Source organism: Canis aureus, chromosome 16, assembly GCF_053574225.1.
Source record: "Canis aureus isolate CA01 chromosome 16, VMU_Caureus_v.1.0, whole genome shotgun sequence".
Classification (NCBI taxonomy): Eukaryota; Metazoa; Chordata; class Mammalia; order Carnivora; family Canidae; genus Canis; species Canis aureus.
The window spans coordinates 55,382,874-55,392,616 of NC_135626.1; the positions used below are offsets into that span (position 1 = coordinate 55,382,874).

A 9,743-nucleotide genomic window follows, 5' to 3' on the forward strand; every position below is an offset into this window, starting at 1 on the left:
TGCAAACAAACCAGAAAAAGAACTGTAATGCCCTAAATGTAACATATTTTATTTTGCAATAAAAATCTTCTAGCACAGAGTCATTAAACTACCAAATACAGCTCTACACCTGTTTTTATATGGCCCATGAGATAAACACGATTTTTAAAAATTTTGTTATTTTTTATTTTTTGAAAGTTTTTATTTCTTTATTCATGAGAGACACAGACTGAGAGGCAGAGGGAGAAGCAGACTCCTCCCAGGGAGCCCGATACGGAACTTGATCCCAGGACCCGGGATCATGACCTGAGCTGAAGGTAGACATCCAACAACTGAACCACCCGGGAGTCCCTAAATAGTTTTTTTTAAAAATCATTATGTGGGTTTCTACCCAGGATCTGTGATGCCCTCTTGGCCCTCAAAATCTAAAGTATTTACCATCTTGCTCTGTGCAGGAAATATTTGCCAACCCTTATTTTCAGCAATGGCTATGTAATTTGTGTGACTCTGTGCAAAGTGAAAATGCAGGCTCCTGACAAAAATTATTAATTATTAATTAAGACAGTGATAACAGAGCAGTCAGCCATGAGCTGGGTCCATACCCATGAAGCCAACCCTAACTGTTCTAGCATATAAATACTTCGATGCCACTCTGCTACAAACATAATGAACTAGTCAGACATGTGTACCTATGAATGGACCAGGTGCAAATACAGACAGACACAAACAGGGGCATGCACACTGTCCTGCCCTTTGTGGCAACCCAATACAAATGTGTTTTATTGGCAACTCCAGTACCATGGTGATGTTTCCATTCTCGGTGTGATTTTTCTAAACTGGCAAAGAATAATTTGGGAATTTACAAATAATGCATGGTATGACCTCTCTGTAATTTACATGAAGATTGCATTTCTGGAATATTCATGAGATGTTAAATAAAACATAGTGAACTGTATTTATGTGTGAAATGGAAAAAGCTTCTAGGCTCAGATAACTATTAACAGGTTTCATATGATTTTCAATGTTTTTTATGAATGTTCAATGAAATATTTGAGGGATGGTATGGGATGCAGGGCACTTCTTTGCTATGAAACGGTGCCCAGATTGGCAGAATGAGCAGCATTATGGACCTCATGCATGCAGGGTCACTAGAATCTCCAACACTTCATATTGTAACACCTCAAGGTGCCCGCGACCATTTTCAAGCCACCCTTTAGCAGGTGGTGCTACCTCAGTAGAGAACAGTTCATCTTGAGGATCTGTTTATAATTAGATATTGAGTGGTAAGGGTGAGATAGTATACAAATGGAGTTTGGGCCCTTGGCTATTGGTTGTAATGGGGAGAACATTCAAGGAAAAATGTAAAAGTGAAAACCATGATCTCTTGCACTGTAAGAGCCCTTTTAAATGTATCGAATCAGAATTGCTTAGTTCTCACTTTCTTCTTGTGACGTCTCTTCAGGAAGGCAGGACAAGCCTAACAATACAAATACACTAGATCTGGGCTGCTGGGGTGGCCCGGTAGGTTGAGCTTCTGACTCTCGGTTTCTGCTCAGGTCATGATGTCAGATTCTTGATCTCAGAGTCATGGTTTTGGGGTCATGAGATCAATCCCCATATAGAGCACCATGCTTGGCATGCAGTCTGCTTGAGATTCTCTCTCTCCCTCTTCCTCTGCCCCTTCCACTTGCACTCTCTCGTTCTCTCTCAAATAACTAAATAAATCTTTTATATGCATGTGGGTGTGTATGTGTGTACAGTAGACCGATGTAGACTTAACCCTCTTTGGCATTATTTATTTTGCATTTCATAGAATGCAGCAGATTCAGCATGAAGGATAAGCAAGTGAGAGCTTAGGGAGATTTGACCCTGCTTCTTCAGACTTCCTTGAGGTCACCTTGTCTGAAATAGGAGGCCTCCTCTCCTATGATTCAGTTTTTGCTTCATGTTCGAGGAGAACGAGCTCTCCTGTCCAGGCAATGTAGTATACGCCAAATCACATGTATACACATTATTTCTGGACTTCTAGGATTTCTATATAATGAAGCAAATCATGTCAATTCTTAAGCCTTGGAAATGCCATCATAGTGAAATATTTAAGTGGGTATAACTCAACCCACTTAAATATTTTTATTAAAAATGTATATTTATTTCAGAGTTAATTATTAACACTCATTTATATGTAAGACACATCGTTTGGGAATACATATAAGAATAGTCTGAGACCCAGAAAGAGTGAGCAACTTGCCCAGATTCCCATGACATACATTCCCATGATAGACCCAGGGCTGGAATTCCGCTTTTCTGATTCTTAATTCTGCATTTCCTCCCCTCATGGGTTAAACAAATCTGCCTAGCAACTGCTTTGGAAAGAACACATTTGAACTCACAGATTGGAAGAAGAGAGAAGATCAAGAATGATGACACCAAGTTCTCTTCTGATTCCAAAAAGGCACTCACTTGGCACTCCTCTCGAACCGAAGGAGAGAGGGTAGTTCACAGGTAGTCCGTGAGAACTAATTGCCAGTAACTTCGAGAGTATTCATATCTATACTTATGGGGAACCCATGGAAAACCCAGAGAAATGAGACACTAGAGTGTTTTTAAAAAATGTTATTGTTGAAACAGGCCCAGAACCCCACTACAGAGCATATAGGTCTGGAACTTGGCAAGACCCAAAATTAATGGTATCGTCATAAAGTTTATATATAATATAATTTCTTAAGCCATGCACCAGGAAGGAGGCTCATATACAGTAACCAACTCAGCCCACCCATAAATAATCCATGTTAATATCCTAAGAGAGGTCACGGACTAGAGTAATGTGCTGACATCTGGCTGCTTCTGGCAGGATAGGCTATATGGTATAAACAGATGGCCTTTAATTAGTGGTGGGTTGTCTCAGCAGAGGGCAGCTTGGGCAGGAATGGTTATTTGGATTACCCACCTCATGCCTGGCTCCTAGAACTCTTGGCATATTGTCAGAAGTGCCACTGTGGTTACTGCCAATAGGTCTGATGTCACCGGATGGCAGCCTCTTGGGCTACCATCGTCATTGGAGGGAGGCCTCTTCGGGAGAGTTTCAGCAACGATGTCATGGAACAAATAAGCTGGAGAAACTAGGGGGGGATGGACAAGGGTGGAGACAATCCATCAAATAAACTTGCCTTCAGGAGAGTTCCCTACTGAAATCTTTGTGATTGGAAGTTGCAGTCATTGCTTTTTCTTTTTGAACTCACCACACTTTGAACCCTTTCAGAAGTAGAAAGAGATAGAAATGAGGAGGTGAAGGTTTAAACTTGTTTCCTACTACATGTGAGTTAAATGGCCCATAGGTCATTATAAACAGCCAAGCTGATGAAGGATCACAAGTTCTACTGCCCAGATATAAAACAATCAAGCTTCTGTTTTCAGATATAAAGAGAAAATGACTTACTGTGTCCAAAATGGAGCACAATAGCCAACCGTGTCTTCAATTCACCAAGTCCTGAAAGTCCTGAGAACACTTGGATCCAGAGCAGAAGGAGGTAGGCGACTCTTCTGAATTGGAGAAAGTAAAATAAAATATTCCTGTGGTACCTGACCCCATTTCGAGAATGGGATACTTGTGTGTCTTCGGAGCTAGGTTAGTTGTTGGTGAAGACCAGATCCAAGCTCTGCGATCCACAGTAAAAGCATGGACTGATTTGAGGACATGTAAGGATTTAGCCAATTTCCTGCTGAGTTTTTCCAGCGATGGCCATAGAGTTTACTTCTCAGTATGTGATGGTAGTGGGAATCACACTTAGCCAACTCAGGTGTTCCCAACCTGAACAGAAACAGAAGAAGTGATCTGATGTGTTTCCAGAACTTTAAGAAAATACCTCCATTCACTGGTCAGGTTCTTCAATATCTTGCTTAACGACTGTTAGGAGTCACGGTTCACTCTGATGGAGTTTCCAAGACTTAAGAATTGACATGATTTGCTTCATTTTATAGAAATCCTAGAAGTCCAGAAATAATGTGTATACATGTGATTTGGGGTATACTACATTGCCTGGACAGGAGAGCTCTTTCTCTTTGAACATGAAGCAAAAACATAATCATAGGAGAGGAGGCCTCCTATTTCAGACAAGGTGACCTCAAGGAAGTCTGAAGAAGCAGGGTCAAATCTCCCTAATCACTGGGAGCTTTATAAGACCTTTGGGAAGGTATATAGAGAACAAGAAGAATCTGGTCAATAGAAAAAAAAAAAGTTTTCCTAATCATATGTGGAATATCTCCAATCAAATATTATATTACCTGGGCCGGAAATACCAAGGATAGGAAAGATTGATTGGAATGATTGGAATGATAGGAATAATTGGAAGACTGGAATGATTCCTATATGAATTTCATGGATTTAAGCTGAATGTTACCTCAGGTCAAAAGTTATACAGGTGAGGTCAAGGCCCAGAATGTTCCTGGTTGCCTAAGCACTTTCACTATTCTTCATTATTGGGATAAACTGGAAAGAAACCTGAAGATCCTGGCATGAGTGTTGACTCAGCAATTACTGACTCTGTCACCATGCAAGTCTTCCTCTGTACAAGGGAATTATGTACACATTTTATTTGTTCGTTCATTTAATTGATATTTAGGATATGCCTTCTGTAGTTTGAGCTCCATTTTCCATGTTAGGAATGCTGCAATGAACAAAACAGAACCCTCACTTTCACGGATCTTACATTCTAGCCAGGAAGCTAGGTAATAAATATATTAATAAGTAAATGCATAACCTGCAGGATGTGATAAAAAGGCAGATACCACAGGGAAGAGGGATGGTGAAGGACCAACGTGGTGGGGTGGCATTTTGGGATATTAGGAGAGTAAGACCTCTCACCAATAAAGTATATTTGAGCAGGTATCAGGATGTAGTAACAGAGGAAGACATGAGGATATCTGGGAATAGAATATTCCAAGCAGAAGAAACAGCAACCATAAAGGCCTGGGTGTTTGATGTGTGAAAAGAAATTCCAGAAGGTCAGTAGAGCAGAGCAAGCCAATATCCAAGGGAATGGAGATGGGGTCAGATAGCAGGTGGGGGACCCAGGTCACATGGAGCCTCATGTACATTTTTCCTGTATGATCTTCAAGTGAAAGACTATTTCCACATGTTTGTAATTTTTTTTAAGATTTTATTTATTTATTTGACACAGAGAGAGAGAGAGAGAGAGAGAGTGTGAGCACAATCAGGGGGAGTGGCAGGCAGAGGGAGAGGGAGAAGCACCTGCAGAGCAAGGAGTCTGATGCCTGGTTCCATCCCAGGCCCCTGGGATCAGGACTTGAGCAGATGCTTAACCGACTGAGCCACCCAGGGGCCCTCCGCGTGTTTGTGATCTGTAGAGTTCCTTGAGCGCTTGCTCTGTGCCAGGTCCCGTGCTAAGCGCCTGCCTTGACTCACATCATTTACTGTCACTACAACATCAATGCACAGATACTATGATCCCCTTTCACAAGTCTGGAGACTTGGACTTAAAGGTTCAACCACTTGCCACAGTTGCCAAGCTGATAAGCACTGGAGATTCCAAAGTAAACAAGACTGAACCACAAAGGGGTTAAAAGACTCGCCCTGTTGTTTGAACCCTCCTTCAAAATTCCAGCAGACCTTAGCCTTGGCTGTGCTCTTTTTTTTTTTTTTTTTTAAGATTTTATTTATTTATTCCTGAGACACAGAGAGAGAGGCAGAGACACAGGCAGAGGGAGAAGCAGGCTCCCTCTGGGGAGCCCAATTCAGGACTCGATCCCAGGACCCTGGGATCACAACCTGAGCGGAAGGCAGATGCTCAACCGCTGAGCCACCAGGGGCCCCGGCTCTGCTCTTCTTAGGCACAGAAGCAAGATAGAGGCAAACCAAGAGATAGAGCCCATCTCTTTCTCCGGACACTCACTGAGCTTCTAAACTGCTCATTCCCAAGAAGCCTCAGGTCTTTGCTGGCCCGGAGCGGGTGTTTCCATCGATGCCGAGGACCATGCTGAGCGCTGAGAAGCCCTCTGTACTCGTCTCCCCGTGTGGTCAGAGGTGGAGGAGAGTCTCAGCTGCAGTGCCAGGGACACACCTCTTTGTCAGGAACATGTAATTAAAAAAGAAAGAAAAAGGGGGAAAATGAAAAAAAGAACGAGCAAAGAAATAGCCACCCACCTCCATTCTCCTTAAACACATGTTCATGGGCACCGGTGCACACACGCACACACACACACACACGCAGGCGTGCAAAGTCAGCAGCCGTCCATCACTCAGGTCCTCGGGATTCTGATGAAAACATTTTCCACCTGGCACAGTGAGGCACTAAACACCCCTCCAACCCAACCTGAGACTTGGACCATCAGTGGAGATATTTTTAAAACCATGACACAGAGGAGTGTGACACACTCGGTTTTCTCAGTGGGTGGGTAGAGCGCTATTTCATGTTGTTCTTGTCACTGAGCCCAACATTATAAGTGTGCACTTTATTACTACACCGAGAATGCTCTGCAGCCAGACCTAGCACAGTGTGTTCCCGGGGAGGGAATGGCAACCTGAACTGGAACAGAGAAGGGAGAGGGGAAAGTTGCTGGGGACACTGGTGACCCTCCGGCTTACTCCCCCACACCCACCCCTGTGCGTTCAGTTCACACTCAGCAGTAGATGGAAGCGTCCCTATTGCTACTTCTGTTACTCTGTATCCATCGGGGCTTGTCCTTGGGAAAATTCTAGATATTCAGATATTTGGTGATACCTAACTAATTCCCTAATGGCTAGAATTCCCCCCCCCCACTCTCCTACTCTCCTCCTTTCTCTTGTCCCTAATGGGTGACTTTTCTCAATATCCCATATAAAATTGAAGACAGAACCAGCAGTGAGTAACCCAGTCTCACTGTTCAGATGCAAAGGTCAAGGGCTCTCATTGTTTCCTTGGGGTGATAAGGACAATGTTTACTGGGGGAATGGGGGCACTGGGTGTGTCTGCGCTGGGCGCAGGCCAGAAAATTTGGTGAAGGTGAGGAATTTAAAAGCAATCTAGAAGAGCATCTGGGTGGATCAGTGGTTGAGTATCTGCCTTCGGCTCAGGGCATGATCCCGGGGTCCTGGAATCGAGTCCCACATCTGGCTTCCTGCAGGGAGCCTGCTTCTCCCTCTGCCTGTGTCTCTGCCTCTTTCTCTGTGTCTCTAATGAATAAATAAATAAAAATAACATATTTTTTAAAAATATGTTTTAAAATAAAAAATTTTTAAAAATAAAAAATTTTTTAAAAGCAATCTAGAGGGACATCTGAGTGGCTCAGTGGTGGACTGTCAGCCTTTGGCTCAAGTCGTGATCCCAGGGTTCTGGGATCAAGTCCCACTTTGGGATCCTGTAGGGAGCCTGCTTCTCCCTCTGCCTATGTCTCTGTGTCTCTCATGACTAAATAAATAAAATCTTAAAAAAAAAAAGCTATCTAGAAAGCAATAAACAGTTGATTCACTTTTTATTGGCCTCTTGCACTGACAATTTTGCACAATTTCAGTGAACCACCTCTTCCCCATCTGAGAAGACCACTCCCACCATCACCCTCCACCACTCATTGGTGAGTTACTGAGCTTGAGGGCATAGAAGATTGGTTGGGAGGGGGGTGGATATTGTGGTTCTACAGAAAACCAGGGCTCTATGGGAGGAGGCCACCATATTTCCCACTACATGGGCTTGATTTTTATTTTTCCATTGAAAGCAAACAGATTTTACCTGTTTACCTTAATACGGGTATAAACATTAGGATTGTCCAAGGAATAACAAATAAGAAATGCTCGTGAAGTGGCGAGATAAGATGGAAAGATTAAAAAGTGGGTCTCAAGAGGGTATCCTGATTCTGTACTGCCCCTTAGCCTCCACATTTAATCCATTGGTATCAGAACATTCCAGAGCTACTAAAACAAGGCCTGTGGTCTAGGCCTAGGGCAAGCCATCATCATTTCTGGTTTATTCTTTTGAGGGAGAGAGAATGAGCAAGGAGGAGGGAGAGGATTATAAGCAGTCTCCATGCTCAGCTCAGAGCCTGGCGTGGGGCTCGGTGTGGTGCTCGATCTCATGACCCTGAGCCCAGGTCAAAAGTCAGATACTTAACCCACAGAGCCACCCAGGCACCCCGCATTTCTGGTTTAAATCAGAAGTTTGCCAATGACGGCCTTGGAGCTAAATCCAGCCCAGGGCTCTTAATAAGTATTGCGGGAACACAACCACACCCATTAATTTACCCATATCATCTACAACAGAATTATTGCAACAGCAGAATTTAGTAGTTGTGACAGAAACCGTGTGGCCTGCAAAGTCTAAAATATTTATTATCTAGCATTAGTCTGGCTGCTATAACAATGTCATAGACTGTTGGGGGACAGGGGTGGCCTGAACAAACATGTATTTCTCACAGTTCTGGAGGTTGGAAAGTCCAAGATCAGGGTCTCAGCATGGGTAGGGTCTTGGTGAAGGTTCTCTTCATCTCTTGATGAAGGTTCTCATCTCTGACAGATGGCCGTCCTCCTGTTAGATTCTTAAGTGACAGAGACAGAGCTCGCTCTCACATCTCTTCTTCCAAGGGCACTAATCCCTTCACGGAGGCTCAACCCTCATGACCTAATTACCTCCCAGGGCCCCATCTCCAAATATCATCACATTGGGGTTTCGAGGTTAGAGTTTCAATGTATGAATTTGGGGTGGGGGTGGACACAGATATTCAGTCCATAGTATAGCCCTTTACAGATTACATATGCTGACACCTTCCTGAGAATACTGGAGTAAGCTCCTTGCTGAGCCCATGGCTTCTTGTCTTGCTCTTTGACAACCTTTTCTTTACCAGGGAGCCAGCATTACCTACAAAACACAAAGCACATCATGATCCTCTCCTGCTAGAAACTACCATTCCTTTCCAATAACAAGTAGAATAGAATGCAAACTTCAGTCTTAGGCTGACAGGATCCTTCCTAATCTGGTAGCAATACCTCTCAGCTGCCATGACTGCTTCTGAATGTGCCCCTCAGACATGATGTGCTCCTGACCCCCTCACAATCTTCATGCTTGCTCCTTCCTCTGCTGGAAGGCTCTCATTTCCACATCCTGCTAGGGCTTGTGCCTTCTTCTATTTCAGGAAGATCTTTGCTTTATTTTCTTTTTAAAGATTTTATTGATTTATTCATGAAAGGCACAGAGAGAGAGTGGCAGAGACACAGGCAGAGGGAGAAGCGGGCTCCCTGGGGGAGAGCCTGATATGAGACTCGATCCAGGACTCTGAGATCATGACCTGAGCCAAAAGGCAGACACTCAACCACTGAGCCACCCAGGTGCTCTGAAGATCTTTGCTTTAATGTCACTGTCTCATAGTCTATCATCTCTTCCCTTCTGGTACATTCTATCCCCATACCCTGCTTTATTTTTCTTTGTGGCATCAATGAGTTCCTTCCATTAACATACACTGAAGAAGACCCATTGATGGATTTGCCTGTGAGATAGGAGGAAAAGAAAGGGTTCAAGGATGACTCTTATAATTGGGACATAAACAGCTACAGAATGATGATACCATTTACTGAATCAAGGACATCTGTGGGAGGAGCATACTTGGGAGGAGAGAGGAGAAAAGAATCAATATTTCTATTTTGGACATGTTATATTTAACATATCTATTAGATGTCAGGGTGGAGATGTCTGGTAGGCAATTGGATACACAAGTCTGGAATTCAAGGGAGAGATTGGTCTGAAGATAAAAATTCATGAGTCATCAACATACAGATGACATTA

General features: G+C 43.4%; 1 long non-coding RNA gene across 1 annotated transcript; it reads right to left on the reverse strand.

Moving 5' to 3' along the window:
- Positions 1–2,621: 2,621 nt before the first annotated feature.
- On the reverse strand, positions 2,622–6,290 carry LOC144285395 (uncharacterized). The gene is made up of 3 exons (XR_013353667.1): positions 5,889–6,290; positions 3,416–3,787; positions 2,622–3,098 (listed from the first exon to the last, which is right to left on the reverse strand). It is a non-coding gene; the product is annotated as an uncharacterized LOC144285395 (long non-coding RNA).
- Positions 6,291–9,743: the final 3,453 nt, after the last annotated feature.